Source organism: Leuciscus leuciscus (genome assembly GCF_965113295.1).
Source record: "Leuciscus leuciscus genome assembly, chromosome: 2".
NCBI lineage: Eukaryota > Metazoa > Chordata > Actinopteri > Cypriniformes > Leuciscidae > Leuciscus > Leuciscus leuciscus.
Genome location: NC_138726.1, coordinates 26,869,742 through 26,891,509, shown reverse-complemented (window position 1 = coordinate 26,891,509; position 21,768 = coordinate 26,869,742).

Sequence of the window (21,768 nt, the reverse complement as noted above, 5' to 3'; positions counted from 1 at the left end):
TATTATTTTTTTTAAATAAATCAATACTTTTATTCAGCAAGGATGTGTTAAATTGATAAAAAGTGATAATAAAGAAGATTTATATAATTAGAAAATATATTTTTATTATTTTGAATAAATGCAGTTATTTTTAACCTTTTATTCATCAAATATATTAGGCAGCAGAACTGTTTCCAACACTCATAATAAATCAGAATATTAGAATGATTGCTAAAGGATCATGTGATAGACTGGATGTCACATGTGACACTGAAGACTGGAGTAATGATCCTGAAAATTCAGCTTTGCATCACAGAAATAAATGATCATTTAAAGTATAATAAATTGAAAACCTGTCAGGGTTCCACCAGATTCACTCACTCCTTCCACTCGTTCACTTACTCCTCCCACCGGAGTACTAATTATCATCACCTGCATTTCATCATTACACCACCCTTTATATTCAGCTCCTCTTCTCACACTCATTGTCTGGTCTCGTCATTACAAGACACACAGACTCTCTTACGCTACTTACCCGCTACTCACCTGAGATTCAACCGCCTACCGTCTACATCCGAAGCTCCGTCTGCCTTCAGTCTTCAGCCCTCTTCCTGAGATCTTCCAGCCACCATCTGAAACAGAGAATGATTATTCTTCAGTTAAGTTCCTGTCTTATCTTCTTGCATACTCACCATATCTCCATCTGGGTCTGTGTTTCTGTTAATAAAGCTACGTTTCACTTACCACCTGTCTGACTCCTGTTCCATCCGTGACAAAACCAATTATTTTAAATTGTAATAATATATCACAATATTATTATTTTTTTTCTGTATTTTTTATCAAATAAATGCAGGCTTGATGAGCAGAAGAAACTTCTTTCAAAAACATTAAAAATAGTAATGTTTCCAAACTTTTGGCCAGTACTGTACATACTCACGGACGACTGACCCTCGATGGACTGAACAGGAGAAACTAACTGGAAAAGATTACCTTGTGCCTCTGCTCACACCTACCTTTTACGTAATCGCCACGGACCAATGGTAGTACAAAGGTGATTTTCCAGTTGTAGCAAACTTTTCCCAAAATACCTTACCTTTTTGAAGAATATAGACTACTGATACCTTTGGAAATAGTTATTTCCTTACACACAGGCACAGAAGGCACGTGCTTTGCAGTCACCTGTAGTCTTTGTGGTGTGTCGAAGCGCAGCTCTTTGGCCCAGATGCAGCCGATGCAAGGCAACAACACAGTCAGCTTTCGTCGCCGTTAGTTTCTTTGACGTCGGCTTGGTGTGTCAAGAATTTGTGGATGAAATTAAAGCTGCAGTCTGTAACTTTTTTTGTGTTAAAAATTATCTAAAATAAAAACATAACCAGCCAGTGTTCAAAACTATCTGCTTGCCTTAGCTCGATTCAAATCGGTTAGCTTTTAATAATGATTTTAATTCCAGTGGGTACTGGTGGATTTCTGCGGGAAATTCGAGCATGTCTTTGCGTCATTACATCACATCTGTCCACATAAAGGAGTCCCGGCTAGTAGGCTATATTGCGTGTGAGGATGTTCGAGGTGTAGATTTATAGCCTTTACTCACAGCACTTGAAATAATTAAACTTATGGCGGATCCAGAATGTTTCAAACGACAATCACCAGTGACAACTGGAGATTCACCAGTTGTAAAACCCAAAAGACTTCGGACTTCGGAGTGGCTAGAGAAAAAAAGGGACTGCAACCGGGCACATGTGAAAACAAGGATAAACATCGGCAGGGCATTTGAAAGATAGCGTGAACTCCGTGTTTTAACCCCCTGGGGTCGGCGCTATCGCCGGCGATACCAGCTCGCTTTTTTTTTTTATCAGTTGAAAAGAGATTCATTTTGCTCTGTTGACTTTGATATTACAAACACGTTTCATACATCAATCGATTCTGTTAAATGTGTATTTTTGTGTATACTCACAATAAAAACAAAGTGTTTTGCTTTTTGCCAAATAAAGAAAAATAAACATGAAGCGAGTTCTGCCTTCTCTCTGTCAGTGTAGTCCATTCTGAAACGCTTCCGAAAATGAACCATAACTGAGCGAATACTCAGTCAAACAGGCATACAGACACACAGGCATGAAGCTTGAATTCTCTTCTTTTAAATGAAGAAATTTATATAAAAAACAAATATTCTCAGTTCATGTAATCTGTAAGAAAAGAGCGAGATGTCAGTCGTTCTCATCTCAGCTCATTACGTTTTAATCTGCCCTGCCCACGGAGAGCGCGCGCTATTCAAACGCAAATTACTGAGGCAATCCACGCAAGCCTGTGAACGCCCCCATATCAGCTCGAGAAAACACAAGTTTAATCAGATCATTGTGCTTGTTTACACCGTCTCGCAGCGCTGTGAGGAATAATTATAATGGAAAATGTACCTCAGAAGTGCTGGTATTTTCGAGGAGTAACGGATGGAATACTGTAGTAAGTTTTTTTTTCATTCTCAAGTAAATCGCGTTTCTGTCTGTGTGTGAATGAATGAACGGCAGACATGCGCTGTTTACCACAACTCGCAAAAAGACGGTTTAAATTTGAATTGCGTTTCTGTGTGTGAATGAATGATCTGCTTTTAGAAAACTATTTTGCTATACTGAGTAAAAATCGACTGAAATATGTTGAAATAAAATGTATTTGTATAAGCAACGTATTAAACTGCAAATTAACATTTATAATCCTTATAATAAAAACGAAAGACCTATGTTACAGACAAATGAAAGACAACATTTCGTTGATTAGTTTTGGATAGATTACACATTTTTACTGTAAAATATCTGCCACCTCAAATAAGCTTTTGTTTGCCAATTTTTGCTAATATGTTAAATATAGTATGTTTTGTCAATGTAGGCTATATTCGAAGTAATGAATCCTTAACTTTGAAATATGTATGATAAAATGTATACTTTAGTTTTTACAAAGAAAGATGACACTTCAATTGTTGTTGTAATTGTAACCTTTTTATTAAAAAAATATATTTACAAGGTAGATGTAAACAAATTTTAAAATGTAAATATAAGCCTTTTCTTTAAATAATTTTAATTGTGTTTTATTATTGACAAATTTGGGGAGAGGACACATATTCCAAAACTGAAAATACAGTATGAGAATTAACTGCACAATTACTAGACATGTTTTCCTGGATATTATACAATTTGCAAGCACAATTTGTGAAAAAAAAAAAAAAAAATTTGACATGCTTCCAACTGTGAACCAATTTGGTAGAATATATATATATATATATATATATATATATATATTGCTCTTGCATTCTTTCTTGTGGCTATAGGTGACACACCTGAATGAATGGCTCATTAAGTATGAGGGCCCCATTGTCTCCTCAGGTGTGAATCACAAAATATGCATGATGCTGTTGAATGGTTGACGCCCCTTGCGCATATTGCCTTTACAAACAAAAAGTGTTTTACAAGATTTAAATCAATGTATTGTGTTATGTAAATGATTAGGTAGGATGATTTTCACATCATTTTGAAGAAAAAACTCTAGGCAACGACATCCATTAGTCAAAAGTCTTATTGACACATATTTAGTATGTGTTTTGTGGCCTTATTTCAGAAACTTTAGTTTTTAGTTTTTTCAATAACCATGCATAAACATTATTCTCTCAAAAATACAAACTACATGCATGTTGCTCACATATTATGGTAGCCGTGTTTGTGCTAAATAGAGTGTAATTATACCTTTGCCATTAATATGTTTATAAGCAACTGAAAAAAGCACAAATGTCAGGGCATGTCAGAACATCTCAAGGACCCCAAAAACCCCTCAGACCTCAGAGGGTTAAAGGGGTTCAAAACGGACGCAGAGACAGCTTTATTTTTTTTGCTAGACAGGTAAGACATTTCAATAGTTAAATTACGTAACAGTAGCGCACTTGTTCACTTAATTTACACAGTTACGGAGTTTCATTTGTTGTGCCTTTCTCTTTTTGCTATTATGGTAAATATGAATTATTTTGTGCTAGCTATGAGAGGGAGCAATTCACCTCTACTCCAAGAAAATCAAACCCGCCTCCTCCGTTGTCAAGTATTGGATCTGAATCAGATCGGTACAGTGAAAATGTTCCTGTCGTAAGATGTTTATATTATGTTATATTATAACACTTTTATGCATAACAGGGATTCCGTTCATGCACCGTTTATTTCATAGCACTATGATTGTTATTTGTTTGTACAAAATAACTGCTCTTCTATGATTTGCACGGTTTGACATGATATGATAAGTGATCGTTAGATTTAATCAGCGCTGCAATGCTTTTTTACCCCTTAGTTGATCAGAACAAAAGTGGATGTTACTTACTTGTTCAGACATCATTTTCCGTTGAAAATTCTAATATTGGTCATACTTCCAAAAAGTATAATCTGTGATTCTGAATGTCCATATCCACACCGGCGGGGTGATTGACAGCCGCACACTCACCTCAAAACATTCGATTCATCCGCGCTGTTTCATGCCAATGTACAACCCACGTAAAGTTGATAATTCCGCAAATAACTGCTATTGCAGTTTTCGAACAGAGATGGCAACAAAGAGGAAAAGCTACGGACTGCAGCTTTAAATTAAGGCCCTGATATACAAAGTGAAATCAAAGAACGAACTGGTGTGACGTAATTTCAAACAAAATCAGATCAAAACAAAGTTCGTTTGGAGTTTGTTTCAGGAGTTTAAAACAGCTTGTTAAAGCAAACTTAAAAAAAAAAAATTGTAAGCACCTTCAAACTACCATTTGTCTGTGACGATTACATAATAATGTAGGTGTGCTCTGGGGCTCCGCCTTATTTGAGGTGGAAACATTCCGTCTTATTTCTTCTGTTCAGTACGTCAATGTCAGATGCGAGTAAGAGCATGAACACACTGGAGAGCCGCTGTAGAGTAGAAACTGAAGTTGTAATTCTAATTTAAAGTGACACTGACATTGTTTTTTGTTTTTGTTTTTCATGTTTAATACTGTAAAGCTCTTGCTTCTAAGCAATCTATTGTTTTAAGTGCTATATGAAAAAAAAAAAAAACATAACATTTCTTGACTGGAGTGCCAAACTGCAGGGCTTGTGCAAACATATCAATATCACTATGGTCAGATGCTTTTGTAACTCCTGTCATTTTTATGTGTTTATTTTGTTTATTGAGAGAAGGACATATTTAGAGTACATATTCATCTAAACGCTCTTAGCAGTGTGGGTGGCGTTGACTTGGGATGTTTGCTAACTGTATGCCACTGCTCAGGTATTTCAAACTTCTTTTTACCCCAAAGCGACGAACGAAAATGAACTTCGGCTCGAGTATATCGGGGCCTTTAGACAACACATAGCAGATACGTCTGGGAGGCATGAAACCTTCAAAGACAACAGGGATCATCAGGGTCATTGTATCTGCTTCAGACAACAAGGTAATAGACAGACGAAGTGCCTCACTGAAATAGCATGCACAACAGACAAGGATTATCTTAGGACTCACCAACATTGCTTTCCAGCTTTGCTGTTGCCTTTAGGTTTGACTTATCAAAGGCCTGACAAAGTCTTTTTCATTTAGTCTCCCCAACTCCAGACCTCCCAGTTCTGGCCAACAGCCACCATGCCCCCAGCTACCTCCCAACCTGCATCTGCACAGGGTACGTTGGGCCAGAGAAAGCAGATACAGTCACCCTCCCTATAGGCTGGTGTGCGTAAGGATTGCAGGGGGTTTGGGGGAGAGGGCCCTTACATCAGTACTATGATATTAGCAGACGGATGGCTTGTGCAGGGGTACTGACTGTGAGTACTGACTGTGACTGTGAGTACCCCCCCATACACAAGCACATGTGGTGTCAATTACCCAAAAAAATTTGTTTTTACCCACTGCCGGATGGAGAGGAAGGCCGTTGTTTTTTGGCAGGACAAGTAGGCAGCAATTCAATTTCGTATCAGCGTTATGGCATTTAGATCACACTATTGTTTACTCACTTATAAACAAACAGTACATTAGAGGCTCTATGACGAATAACAAAAGGATGGTAGTAACCGGAATGATCAAACTTCTCTCTTCTGGATGAATATACAGAAGAGAGAAGTGAATGTGTATGCAGTGTATACTTTGGTTGATTTTCTGATTTTTAGTACGCTTCAATGCGTTTGTACATAATAAACATTCTAAAACATGTATATTTCAGTTTTGTCTGGAGGAAAAAAATAAGGAAATGAATGTGTCTTGAAAGATGGGCTTCATGAAACGTATTGACAATTCCTGCCATAAATAAATCAGTTAATCAACTGAAAATAAGTCAGTATGTAGCTTTCAAACTATTCGCTTAAATGAATAAATATAAATGTAAATGTTAATCTTAATGTGGCAAGCAGGACTTCCCTTCTTCTTCCCTGAATAACAAAACTTGTTACACTTAAAATAAAAAGCTACCAGCTTAGAGAGAAGCATGTGAGAAGTGAAGAAAAAGTGTGAAGTGCCGTACCAGCCCACTTCAAGCACTGGTCATTATGATGACTTTTTTCATCAGTTTCAACTTTTAAACCATAGTCATGTTTTTTGTGCACAATTTTTACTTTAATGTCATAATTTTTCTGTCATAATTATGACTTTTATATCACAATCAAAATTTACCAAAGCATGATTTTTGTGGTAAAAATGGGCTTCCAGAAACTCAGATATACTGTAGACGGATAGTTTACTGTAAAGCTGGTGTGGGGGTTTCTACAGTAGCATCCTGGTAAGCAGTAGGATATCTCACATAGTACATACAGCAAATTATGTGAAGGCATAAGTAGCATAATTTCCATAATTTCTAACCTTTTCACTTGCCTTTTCATGCTCAATAAAATGTGAAAAAGAAACATTCCCGCCCACTGAGTCACTGCTGTTCACATGTGCATAATAGCACCTGTAAACATTGGGGGAAGTCCTTTACGCAGTTGTTAAACGAACCCCCTCTTTTTCTTCACGGAGGCCTCGACAGGGGCTCAAGTGTTTGGGAAACACTGCTGTCTTGTTGATACTTAACGTATAACAACAGTGTGTTATTTGTAAGGTTCGGTTACAGAAATCCGATATGGAAACAACCTCATGTTCTCCACTGTGGGTGAGGGAATGAGCCAAGCTCATGGAAAGCACAGTTCTGCTGAGCTTTTGTTGGTAATGAACTGTACCTTCAGGGCACAGTTTATTGCACTGACTACCAAATCGCAACAAGCAAATTTTATATGGCAAATTAAGACAAAACCGAGCCTACACATTTCCGGAAAACTATTTTTGTCTCGCAGTATTGGAGAGAGAAGTGTTTTTGGATAAGCTATATTCAGTTTTCTTGTCTCCTAAATATTTGGACATGGGGGCGAAAAATAGCTTAATTGGGGTGGTTAATAGCAAGTAATTTGTTCACTAAGGAAAGTCTGAAATATGTTTGTGAAAGCTGTTCTTTCTTGGTTTATAAATGCTGTTATGTATCTCAAATGGGAAAATATGATCACCGCAAACCATGTCAAATCACAGAAGTCTTAAAGTTACAGCAAAGTTGGACCTGAATCTAAACAGACAGCTTTTTTAGAGTGTCAGTCAGGTCAAATTCTGAGGTCACAACTCACAACTGAGTCCAACTTCATAACAAAATATTATATATTGCAAACCACAAATCCACACCACTATAGGCTGAGGCACATCAATCAAAGGTCTGGCTCATGAGGTAGTGTGGCTCCTCTGGTGTTCTGAGTATAAGGTAATGGAAACACCAACCCCCGTGACGCAGACAGAAACGTCCTTGATGTAAGCGAAAGCCAGTTGTTCCTCCGCTTTGAACAACTTTGCAATGAAAAGGCAGCGAGAGATGAGATTGTTATTTTCTCACACCAATGAGTGATTTGGTAATGGACTGACAAGATGTTTGGGACACTGGGATGGTTGAGTGGAGAAGATTCAAGAAACGAAGAGCTGAGCCATTTCTTCCATACAACATTGTGTTATTCAATATGAACATTACTCCCAATTGGAAGCCTGGGAGATGGTGGGGCTCTAATGCTTACTTTCAGACAGCCTTTCTCTGTGAGTGAAAACCCATGACGCAGGTAATAAGACTTTCCCTAACGCAAAACCGTGTCCCCTCCCCCCTTCCCTATGCTTTCCATCTGTTTTACAGACTCTATTTCAAACTTGTTTAATTCAAGTCTGAGTGCAGGTTCATCAAGGAAAAGTTCATGACCATTTCAGATCATCCAGCACATGGTATATTTCTAGCAGCCTCAGCTTCATCTCCAAGTAAAACCAGGTTTGCAATGGATTAAAGCAAACTGAAGAAAACATTTTAAAGGTTATTGAAAGTTCTGTAATCCACTCCTTTATTTATCATTTGCAGGTCATTTGCAACTAAATAGACTTTGAAAACAGATGTAATGTGAAGGTCAGAGCAATCTTTTATGAAACATATTTCAAACATTTCTTTTATTATAACACAGACGGACATTGCTTTGCAAAAGGGAGTAGGAACCTTTAAAAAAAAAAGAAGAAAAAAAAACACAGAATAGGTTAAATAAACCCAATTCCCTGATTTAAGGGAAAAAGTATGAATCCAATAAATCCAGTGGGTAGTTCCATGGAAACTGTGTAAATAAGTTCCATTTCATTACCACTCTATGGCGACAGAGACTTTCCTGAAGAGCCCATGATTAAAGCCGCCAGCTTTTAGTTCAAAGGACTTACAAATGTTGTCGTTCTCACCTATGCCAATCACTCCTGATGACACACTGTCTTGTCATGACCTCATATTTTATTGACCAGATCAACAGTCAAATGGCAATGTTTGTGGTATTTCTGCCTGCACCACCTGGCAGTGGGGAAAAGGAAGTCGGGAATTCATTCATCCAGTGCACCTTCCTCAATTAGCTGTGAGTCAGCTCTGGGTCAAGGAAGTGCCCTGAAATCCAGTCTGTCCACCCAGCAAGAATGTAAAAAACAAGGAAAGACATGTGTCTAGTGTGTCAGTAACCTTGCTTTGACTAGCTCTGGTCAATCTTCTGTCTGTCTGTCTGTCTGTCTGTCTGTCTGTCGGTCCGTCCGTCCGTCCGTCCGTCCATCCATCCATCCAATGTTCTCAATTAAAACACAAGCACATTTTAAAAGGCAGCAAGTAGCAATAAGAAATAAGAAAAATGCTAATTTGTTCATAAATTGTTGTATTAATATAATAATACTAATCATATGATGTGGTGAATATTTAATCAAGTGGTATTAAAGTTTTAAAATTAAAAAGATAACCCTGGGGGTCATTGACCTCTTGTGCTTCTGTACATTTATACATGAATCTGTAGAACACACCCTGATCTGTGCCTAATCAAACACTGCCTCCTCCACATACACATAAAAAGAGAATTGTTCAAGGTCTCCACCTGGTCTGACATTGACTCATGTTGCACAGGAGGTCTTGGATCACATCCATTCATTGAAGACGATGAATCTGTCATGGAGGGAAGGAAAAGGGTCTGCTTAACACCACTGAATCAGGTTGCAGTGCCTCAGGCTTGTAATGTTCCTAAATATAGGCCAATTCTTAGATTTCAATTTCTCTTCTTTCTAAAATTCTGAGCTGACAAAAGTGGCTGCTCTCAAATTCTGCTAGCTATTATAACCATGACCCATTGTACGCACCCTGAAACACACATCGACACAAACACGCACACACCCTCATACAGACACTAATTTCCACAAAAAATGAAAGGGAACATCTTGCAGAGGAACGCTCTCACACATACTGTACACACACATATTCTGTGTACAAATATAAAGGATATAGTGTCATGAATGGATTTTCACATCATAGCTCTCCAATCAAATGAAAAACGTCATGGTAAACGTGACGTTTGAAGTGCACACAGTAAATAAACAAAAGACATTCATTGAGTTCATTGAAGTCAAACAGGCTACGTGGGATGAAACTAAACCAGACTGTACAAAACATCAGTTTACAGATTAGTTGGGCTGAATCTCTCATTTCAAGACAATCATAGAGGGTCATAAAAGTCTATTATATGCATACTTTCATTGAATTTATGAGCACTATCAGATTTCCACAAACTCTTTGTAGTTCCTAACAGTTGGAATGGTTGTCATTCGATTAAGAAAAGCCATTCATCAAACTCAATTCTTTGAAAAAGTAGGCTAAGTAAATCCTATGACCCAAAGTCCTCTGAGAGACTTTTTTTTTTGTAGAAGCTGAGAAAATATCAGTTCAAAGCTAAAAAGATGAAAAGCAACCTAGACAATTATTATTTGCCACCAAAATAGTGTCTGTTTCAAAGCACAAGGGTATTCAGCATATCCATAAAACATTTTCACTGTATTTAAAGCAATTTATATTTGAACGTCCAAACATAAAGCAATTTATATTTGAACGTCCAAACGATTTCATGTTGTAACACATGAACGACTAGTAACTTTTGTCATACTGTATAATTTTGACATACTGAGTTCCCATTTTTCTTCTTATTTCAATTACTTTCAGTGGTTCATTTCAGGTGATCTGCTGTTATTTCTCTTTCCCTGAATGGATTTTACAAGTATCTTGGATAATACAAGGCAATAAGATACTCAGAAACAGGTAAAAGAACAAAAGAAAAGGCGTAGCCTTTGCCCCCCTCACTCCAGTGCCTCGCTTTTCACCAGAGACAGCAAATCCCCTCAGAAAAACAGACTTACGTAACCGCACGGCGCACCTGCAGTGAGCACAGAAGAGAAAATTTGAAAGCAACAGTGTTTGAATGGCTGGACTTAAAAGACGTCCTGAACCAACTGTCATAATATGTAAAGCAATATGGTTATGATTCCAAAAACTTTCATCTGTAATTGTTTAGAACTGACCTATTCCATCGATTCTGTCATCAGTTTTGGGTTTATTTTAATGACCGTAAAAAAAAGCTCCATATTGTAACCTTGTATGCAATATAAGAGACTGTCTCATCTAGCTATGATAAAAGCCAAGCCAGCATAAACAGAACAGAGGGGACGCACTCATGCAACCCTTTGACCCTTCAGTGTGTCCATATGTTGGGCGTTGAGGTTGTCTGTGGTAATGCCTTTAGCTTGGAATTTCTTGCCACCTAGTGGACAAAAGGGGAACTACTGTAATTTACGCAAATTTGGAGTCTTGATCTAGTGTCATTATTGTTTTGAACCAATTCATTCAAATATGGAATAGTTTAAGGCAATCATGACACTGTAATTAACATTTGTGTAGTACAGCTTAATGTGGCTGCAGGCCTTGTGTCCACTTTTTCCATGTAGACTACACAACATGTAGGCTAACTATTAACATTCATTATGAAGAGAGATGTTTGTGTCAGATATTGTTTGTACATTGTACAGACTATGAAACCAAAGACAGATGTATAGGCTTTGGGGACAGACCACTCATAACAAATAACATCATCTAAATGGTTTGATCTTCACATATGCGTTGCAGAGGTACTGTGAATAACTGAATTTGGACTGGACCATGGCTGCATCTGCTCAATGTCTTAATAAAAAAAGAATTGGTGAAAACTTATAGAACCCCTTACATATTACATATTCATAACCCCATTGGTCAATTAATGCAACCAGAATGTATTATCGCGTGTGTATGCGTGTGTGTGTGTGTGTGTGTGTGTGTGTGTGTGTGTGTGTCAAGTCAAGTCACCTTCATTTTTATAGCGCTTTTAACAATATAGATTGTTTCAAAGCAGCTTTACAGTGATAATAGGAAATTACAGTAACAGAGATTGTTTGGGCTTTACAGCAGCTCTAGAATAATGTTATTGTCCAGCTAAAGTTAGTTTTGATTGATTGATTCACTTCCGTTGCAAAGATCATTAGTTTTTAACTTAGGGGCCGCTAACACAACACCGTTCTAACAGAAAACACTCAGCGCACTCTGGTCCACTCATCCGCACAAAACAGTGCCTGGTGGCTCAAGAACGCAAACCCTGTTTTGAAAAAAAAGGTTTATCTCTGCGCAAACCTCAAAAACGCAAACCCGCGAAAACGCAGACACATGCGCATCACGTGTTTAGTCTATAGGTATGCGCGTTGGAATATATATGTGCGCAGGCGTGTAGTCCTTCTTTACAAACCAAACCTCAAATAAACTACTTGTCAGACCTTAAAAATGTATAATAAATAATTATTTATCGCTTCCGCGTAGCCACATGAACCGGAGTTATCCCGACAACGTTTTATCTGTACAGAGGTAAAGGGAAAGGATGGAGGCCTTCACAGGGGAGAGACTAGTTGACACTTCTGGACTGCGTTGTCATCGTGTCCAGGCGCTGGTCCTTCATCAGATTTGGATACGGCCTGGATCCGGCGGACTGCGGTAAACCTCGGGATAAACAGAGAAACTAATATTAGCGTAGACGCCATCCTTCTTATGATGTAACAAGTACATCAGGATTCATGGAAAGTGTTCCCAGTTCCAGCTGACCTAATCTATGCAGCCTAAAATTGAATTATAGACACATCTATAATGTGTTATGTGTATGCTAGGTCAAAGAGATGTGTTTTTAGTCTAGATTAGAACTGACAGAGTGTGTCTGCTTCCTGGACAATGTTAGGAAGATGGTTCTAAAATTTTGGTGCTAAATAGGGAAAGAATATACCGCCAGCAGTCGATTTTGATATTCTAGGTATTATCAACTGGACGGAATTTTGAGATTGCAATATGTGAAGGACTATAATGCGTTAAGAGCTCACTCAAGTACTGGGGAGCTAAACCATTTAGTGCTTTGTAAGTAGTCAACAATATTTTTAAATGTATACGATGTTTAAAGGTCCCATGACATGAAATTTCCACTTTCTGAGGTTTTTTAACATTAATATGAGTTCCCCTAGCCTGTAAATGGTCCCCAAGTTTCTAAAAATTTTAATCGGTGTAAATCGAGCTTTTGCTATTTTTCTCTGCCTTTGAGAAAATGGAGGCTCAACCGGGCTGATCTTGAATCTCCTCCTTATGACGTCATAAGGAGAAATGTTACCTCCCCTTTCTCTGCTTTGCCCGCCCAGAGAATATTTCTCGCCCATGAGAAAATGAGCTAGGAAGTAGAACGCGCGCGCGATTTTAGTTTGTCCACGAGAGATATCATGGCTTTTGAGCGAGCGAAGCATAATAATTGCTCAATAATTGGATGTCCAAATGAACATCGAATGGTCAATACAGAGCTGGGCTTGCTGAACGTCGGACAAGTAAGTCAACAAATTATATATAAGTGTGTTGCTTTACTGTTTATGGTTACCTAGCTTCTTACACGTAGAATGTGGCTGTCACATTAGCTATGCAGTTACTTGCGCTAATGTAAAGGTAGACAGCATCAAGTTACACACACTGTAATGCGAGTGTTGTACATTTCTTTGTGATTTGGATAACCGTTTTCCTGTTGGTTATATGGCGCGCGCGATATCCGCATTTCAAGATCGCAGAGCTTGATGTAATTGTAATAAGATAAATTACAGACGTTACAGATCTCTCATGAAAAGGCAACAGTAGGTTCGCGTTAACTACATGATAACTGTAAACCATCCGAATAAAGTACCGTATCCAGACATAATATTTTAAACTAACCATTCGGAAACGTCCTGCTGGAGCCGCTGAGTTGCAACTTCTTCATCCGTTGCTTCTCGATCTAGATCAGATTCTGGGTCAAACTGAAATGCTTGAACGACTGCGTGTCTTCGTGCCATTGCAATATATCCAACATAAACAAACATGCATGGTACCGTTGCGCAAGATGGTCAAGGCCACACCCACCCTCCACCTTGCTGCCTTTCTCCTCCTCATTAGTATTTAAAGCTACAGACACCGAAACGGCCCGTCTGAAGGAAGCTCATTCTGAGACTTGCTTGTAGTGGCTATAATTCTGCACCAAGGCTGAATTTTTGGAAAGAGATTTCAGATACAGTACTAAGGACCACTAAGGACTATATTAAAGCCTACAAAAAGTAGCATGTCATGGGACCTTTAATAGAGAGCCAAAGCAGTGCTGACAGAACTGGGCTGATATTGTCATACTTCCTGGTTCTAGTAAGAACTCTAGCTGCTGTGTTTTGGCAACCACCCATAATAGCATTACAATAATCTAGCCCTGATGTCATGAACGCATTAACTAATTGTTCCGCATTTGTCATTGAGAACATATGTAATTTTTTTTTTTAATTAAGATGGAAAAATGCGGTTTTACAGACAATAGACACGTGACTTTCAAATGAAAGATTGGTATCAAAGAGCACACCCAGGTTTCTATCCAACGACGAAGACTTGACAGCCATCAAGTGTTAGACAGTATTTTTGCTAGGGTTGAGGAGATGAGGCGAGGACTCAATCGCAGAAGAATTAAGGTTTTTATTAAAAATAAAAATACAAACAAAAACTACCCCAAGGGGGAAAACATGACATGACTACAGGAGGAACACACAAGGGTAAACATTCGACGACGAACCAGCACAGGACTACAAACACAGGTGCTGTGTCCCAATTCGCCTACTTATACTACGCCCAAAAAGTATGTAGCCTACTCTTTTTGTGAAGAAAAAGTATATACTTTTGAGTGTGTAGAAATAGAGTATGCAAGCTTTGGGACATACTACTTCGTCATCTTTAACGGACGGATCTGTTCAGAGCCATAGAGAGAGAGAGTTGCGACACTCCCATAGACCTCCGTTGTAAATAATGGCGGCGCTTTTAACCGCTTACTTCCGGGATATGAAGATCGGAATAGTTCCAAACACTGTCATTTGGGCGTTGGACACCATTCACTTACATTGCTGCGCGTCGAGTTGTTCCAGAGTCAAGTTGCCGAAATATCGACCTCTTTTGAATTGTCAACTGTCTATATTGTATCAGAGGCCCTTTGCGATGCTTATACTGGTCTTCATTTGTACATGCACAGCGTAATTATTTATATTTTATGTTGGTTGTTTCAACCAATTTTCAAGCACTGCCTGCTAGCTAACGTTAGCAGGCAGTGCTTGACTTCGTCAGCTAAGAGTTCGGTAATGAATCGCTACCACCTTTATAGCAACTTTTATTTAATTAAATTTTTGGGGATATACTAACTTTTCATTATGTTATTATTGTCTTGAGTGAAGCGGCTTGTGAGAACAATGCTGGACCTTTAGGATTGTTATGGCCATCACCAGTCCTGTCTGTTTCATGGATCACCTGCCCCTGGTTTTTGTTTTTCTTGTTCACACACACAAGCACACATTTTTGTTGTCTGTCATTGTTTAATAAAAAATATTTTATTTGAAAACCTTCATTTGTATCAGCCATGCTTAAATTCGTTTTTAATCTGTTATAGTTTTGATAATATGTGTATGGCCTTAATCTTAAAATAATATTCTTAGTCTTAACATGATCATGTTTCACGTTATGGTCCTGGGGGTGGCCACTTTCATCAGAAGAAGTGAGCTAGCTTCTAAGCGAATTCTGAACGGACCGCCACGGCAGAACTCTTTGCGTGATCACGAAGGTAGGCTAATGGCTGAATCAAAATTTATAAGCAAAATCACGGGAATCAATAGCCTAATACTGCCCAGTTGTGCTAAAATAAATATCATGAGACGTCCATCATCAGATGAATGATATGGAAAAGTCAAGTTAGAGCCGCTAAAGCCAGTGCTACTACCCATGCGAACATGAACACTAAGCTTTTCCCTCCAAAAATATAGCTTAAAACTTATCTCCAAATGCAAAACTGACATTAACAAAATGCAATAATGCAATAACAGCTGAAAAAGTACTTGGGTGTGTGTTTTATTTTATATTTACCGTTCAATAATGCAATCGCTGCTGTCTGTCCCATAGAAGAACATGACAGCCAGCGTACGTTTTGGAACTATTGGGGCTTACATGAACCACGTGACAGCCATAGCGGCGACATCAAAGAGTGTCGCAACTCTCTCTCTCTAAGGCTCTGGATCTGTTGCGTGCATCCTGTCACCGTAAACTGCCCTGTCAATCATCTTGTCACAGTTAAAATCCTCCATTCAATCTATTTTATTTTCCTACCTTTTCATAGAGAAATGTAGTAGCACGTTGCATCTGCCAGTCATGTGTTTTTCATGCGGAGACTGTCCTCGTGTGTTTGCAATTTGAATATGATGCATTTAAAAGTTAATGGCTAAACGTATCTTTGCAAAAGTTCAAAATGCTGCTGCAGATGCAATATAATGTAGATAACATTGAATAAATACATTTTCGCCAGGTCAGATACTGATAATCACTCAAACCCCTTTATCCAAACCTCTCCACATAACCACCGGACTCGCGCATCCTCCACGTAGTGTTTTTTTTTTTCTTTTTTTTCTTTTTTTCTCTCGTGCTTGTAGTTCTAACCGAATCCTCATCCAACGCGCGATGGGTTGTGGGCAATATTAGCCAGTAGAGTGCGCATCGATCTGCACTTCGGATTCTGACCGGAAATAGTAGACCATCCAGGTTTCTTTGGAATACTCATTTCAACATACTACGATTTGGGACGTACTAATTCTGTTTTCGAATACTATTTAGAATGTATAGTATGCGAATTGGGACGCAGCAAGGGTGAATAAACAGGGAGCAAACAAGGCAGGTAATGAGGGAGGACAGGTGGGGCAAATTAATCAATAATCAGGTAACAAGATAGGCGGGGCTAGACAATGACAGGAGAGCACATGGCACAAGGAAACATACATGACAAGCCATGTACTCACACCAAACATGATTAGAAAACAAGCACATGGCCAGTAAAACAAATCACAAGCCATGTGCTCACACAAAACGAGACATGAACACGCAGCTAATGAGAACACTTATAAGCCACGTGTTCACACAGAAGATGACAACATGAAAGCACACAGCTAGTGTAAAACACAGCACAAGACAAAACATGACATGAGAGCACGCGGCCGATGTAAACATGAACCGCGTGCTACACAAAACACAACACACGTGGACAGAAGAGTGTACGGCCCGAGCGAACTCGAAACCGCATGCTCACACGACAAGACAGAGCGCACGAGAACGAGCAAGCTCATCCTGTGTGCTCCCAACAGAGGACAAACACGTGGAGCATGAATGTCCGAATCCCGACACAGAACCGAAACCAAACTAGACAGATGTGCCAGGATCCAAACAGCACATGTAACAAAGCATACAGACAAGAAAGCCGCGTGCCCACTCAAAGAAGAGCTCTGTCACAAAACCAAGAAATAAACTAGACAGAAGTGACAGAACCCTGACAATTTTAGGTTATTATGTGAGCAAGTTTTTTTGTCCAATAATTAGAATCTCTGTTTTTTCAGAATTAAGTAGTAGGAAATTACTAGTCATTCAGTTTTTTTTTATATAAGCTATGCATTCCGTTAATTTTGTGAATTGGTAAGTTTTGTCAGGGCGTGAAGAAATATAGAGCTGAGTATCATCAGCATAACAGTGAAAACTAATGCCATGCTTCCTAATGATATCTCCTAAGGGTAGCATACAGAGTGAACAGCAATGGTCCTAGTAGTGAGCCTTGTGGTACGCCATACTGAACTTTTGATTGATAAGACATCTCTTAATTTACTGCTACAAACTGATAACTTTCAGATAAGAATGATTTAAACCATGCTAATGCAATTCCAGTAATGCCAACATACTTTTCGAGTCTATTTAAAAGAGTGTTGTGTTTCAATAGCTTAGTCAGTAGGGTCTAACATACATGGTGTCGATTTAGATGATTCTTCCTCTCATACAGTATAGCAATGAATGAATCAAATTTTTCCTCAAGGAGACTACAATACACTGCCTGATTCCGCGATACTGCAGTAGACGCATAGTTATAATTTTGCCATTGTGTATGAAATGTGCTATATAAATAAACTTGCCTTGCCTTGCCTTGCCTTGCCTTGCCTTAATCTAGTAAGTAAAGAAGTTCATAAAGTCATTATGTAATAGTGAGTACAGGCCGTTTGTGTTTGTACATTTCTTTGTAATATAGTGTGATGTTAATTTTCCAATACTTTTAAATATGGTTTAAATGTTTATTTGTGCTTTATGTTTAAAAAGGAGTGTGTGTTATGTGCATTTATTCATAGCATTATTTTCGCTTGGCATACCAGCGTGATGACGTCATCGCACGCATCGCATAGTAACCCGCACGCGAGTGATGCTTCATTCGTAGTAAATGCAGAGACGAGAAGCCATCACAAATGCGTTCTTCTCTTCATTGTCTTGTTACTTACAGGTAACTGCAAAGTATAATGCAAAACACACTTCCGATTTAAGCATAAACACTGTTAATATAATATGAATGAGTTGTGCGCGTGTTTAACGCAGTTGTTTTGTTATATGAATAGTGCGTCATGAGTTTGTCATGTTGAGCACATGGTTAGCATAAGTGCTCTGCGATTAGCGCCAGAGTCCGCCACATAATTGATTAAAGTATAAATACTATTCGAATCTATAACGTATAATATTGTTTAGTGTTATAAATTATTTCTAATTTACATACGTGGTCGTAATCGACGGTGATGTCTGTAAACTGTGTAATGCGTTACATTTGAGTGAATGTAGTGAATGTAGTTGAGTGAATTTCACATGTCTTGTCATTCAATGTAATACATCAGACAACGAACTTGTATGTGTTCTAAACTGAGAATAGGGAGTGGATTCTTAATGTGTTTTACATCATCATTCTCATGTTATTATTTAGATAAAGGGTAAATGCTAGTTAAAGTGTTTTATATATAAAAATGATCTATTAGGGTGTCACTTTGGCAATTGTAAACCCTGAATATGCAAAATGTTTACAGTTGTAATATGCATATACTTTTATTGATTCGTAGTAAATGCAGAGACGAGAAGCCATCACAAATGCGTTCTTCTCTTCATTGTCTTGTTACTTACAGGAGTACTACAATTACTGATGTGCTGCTTGGAAACGTCTGGGGTTTATTTTTTGTTAATATTCGTATATTTTTCACTGTTTCAAATAAATACCTAGGGTTTTGTTTATTTTCTTCTAATAGGGTTGAAAAATAAGCAGATCTAGCAGCTTTTAAGGCTGTAAGCAAACGTGCTCCATGAAATGCAAAAAAAAAAAAAAAAAAAAAAATGCATTGGACTATTTTCTTTAATCTTCTTTAAGCACAAAGGAGCAACTGTGTCTAAAGTGCTGGAAAAGAGAGATTCAAAAGTTTCTGTTGCAATATCGAGTTCTTCTAAGCTATCTGGGATGCTGAGGAGATGAAACTGATCTTAATAAAGCAATCTTTAGTGGCAGAAGTGATAGGTCTTAACATATTTGTAACACAGAGTCGGCTTTGCAACCTTGGCTAGATGGAGTATACACGAGACTAGATAATTATCTGGTGATGTTATCGATCTGCTGTAGAATTTCAACGGCATCAACATTGATTCCATGTGATAATATTAGATCTAGAGTATGATTATGACAATGAGTAGATCCTGACACATGTTCTCTAACTCCAATAGAGTTCAGAATGTCTTTAAATGTCAATCCCAATGCATCTTTTTCATTATGTATGCATATTAAAATCACCAAAAATTAGGACTTTATCTGCAGCCAGTACTAACTCTGATAGAAAATCAGCAAATTATTTGATAAAGTCTGTATGGTGCCCTGGTGGCCTGTATACAGTAGCCAGCACAAATCTCAAACATGATTTATCATTTACACTAGACAGTGTTACATTAAGCACCAACACTTCAAAAGAATTATATTTAAAACAAGACTTCTCAGTCTTTTCTTCAATTCTGAAAATATTACTATAAATTACAGCAACACCTCCCCCTTTGCCTTTCAGATGAGGCTCATGTTTATAAGTCATCTTGTGGGGTGGACTCATTTAAAGTAATGTAATCGTCTGATTTTAGCCAGGTTTCTGTCAAACACAGCATCTAGGTTATAATCTGTAATCATATTATTAACAATAAGTGCTTTTGAAGTAAGGGATCGATTATTGAGCAACCCGAGCTTTATCATTTGTTCATCTGTATTTAGATCTGTTTTTTTATTTGTTGAACATCAATTACATTTTTACCCTTAAATGGGTTTGGGTGTTTTTTTGTATTTCCTAAATCGGGGGAACAGACACAGTCTCTATGATGATATCTAGGTGAAAGACGCTCTATGTGGGATTTATCTGACCTTGGTGACGTGAGACAGCTAGCAGACGGTCGGTTTAGCCTGTCTGTCTGCTTCCTGACCTGAGCCCTAATCCATGTTTGAGCTCTAAGAATATGTGCCATATTACTAGAGAGAAGAGCAGCACCATCCCAGGAGAAATGAATACCATCTCTTTTCAACAGACCAGGTCTGCCCCAAAAACTTTTCCAATTGTCTATGAATTCTATATTATTTTGCGGACACGGTCACCCAGTTGCCCTGCTGCACGAGCTCTACAGCCGGAACTGAACAATGTACAGAGTTCACTAAGCTAGTCGCATCCAAGGCAGTATCTAAAACCCTTGCACTCTTACTATCTTTGATTAAAGTTTGGATGCATGTCTCTAGTTCTGAAATCTTCTCCGTCAGCCTGACTATCTCCCTGCATTTATCACATTTAAATCCCTCTTTGCTGACAGAGAATGCTATACTATAGGCCTACATGTGACACAAAGTGCAAGTGACAATAACATGAGAAGACATTACTCACCGTGTTTGTTGACTGATACTACTGACCACAGTCGTTTGATAGACTCGTAAAAGGCGCGAGCGCACGCGAGAAAAAAAAAAGAGACGGCAAGCATGGATGGCAGGTTGACAGGCTAGCGAGATACTAGCGTGTTGTGCTAGCATTAACGATTTATTTAAAAGCTAGCGATGTCAGATTAATGTGATAGGCAATATTAGACAATATCTAATATATGTTGATGAGTAAGTTCAATTTAGCAAATAAAAACAACAAGGAATGATAGTAAATAGAGATTCAAAGCAGAAAGCTATACGGAGCTTACAGACACAAACCAGTAGCAAGGCATGAGCAATCGATCAAAGTGTTACGGTAGAACAACTGTGTGTGTGTGTGTGTGTGTGTGTGTGTGTGTGTGTGTGTGTGTGTATGCATGTGTGAGTTTGAGTGCAAATGCATAGGTCTACATGTTTCTCTATCCCGGTGGGGACTTCCATCTGAATGCACACAGACTCATGGGGACTCGTTTCACTGTGGGGACCATGAGGAAACAACGTTATAAATCGTACAGAATTAGGTTTTTTTGAAAATGTAAAAATGCACAAAAGTTTTCTGTGATGGGTATGTTTAGTCACTATTTAATTTACTATTTTTATTATTGTCTATATTATTCTGCAATTGATATTACATTGTATTTGCTATTATTATTATTGCTATTACTATTATTATTATTGTCATTTTAATATTATACCACTTGCGATTATCAATCTATTTATCAATAGATTGATAATCGATAATTAATCGATGAATTAATCGATGAATGAATTGATTGATAATTGATTATCAATTTATGCTGTTAAATTATTGTACTATTCACTAGTCACTATTTAACTTTTTTTTTGTCTATATTCTGTCATTGATATTTCATATTCTATTGCTATTATCAATCTATTATTATTATTATTGTACTTATGATATTATATAATTATACTATTCATTACTATTTTATTGACTACACTAACTATTTACTATTACTTCTCACTTTATCTTATATTTACTATTTGCATTGCACTGTAGTTGTACCATATCATATGTATTAACATAAAGGATCCATCAGTTATCATT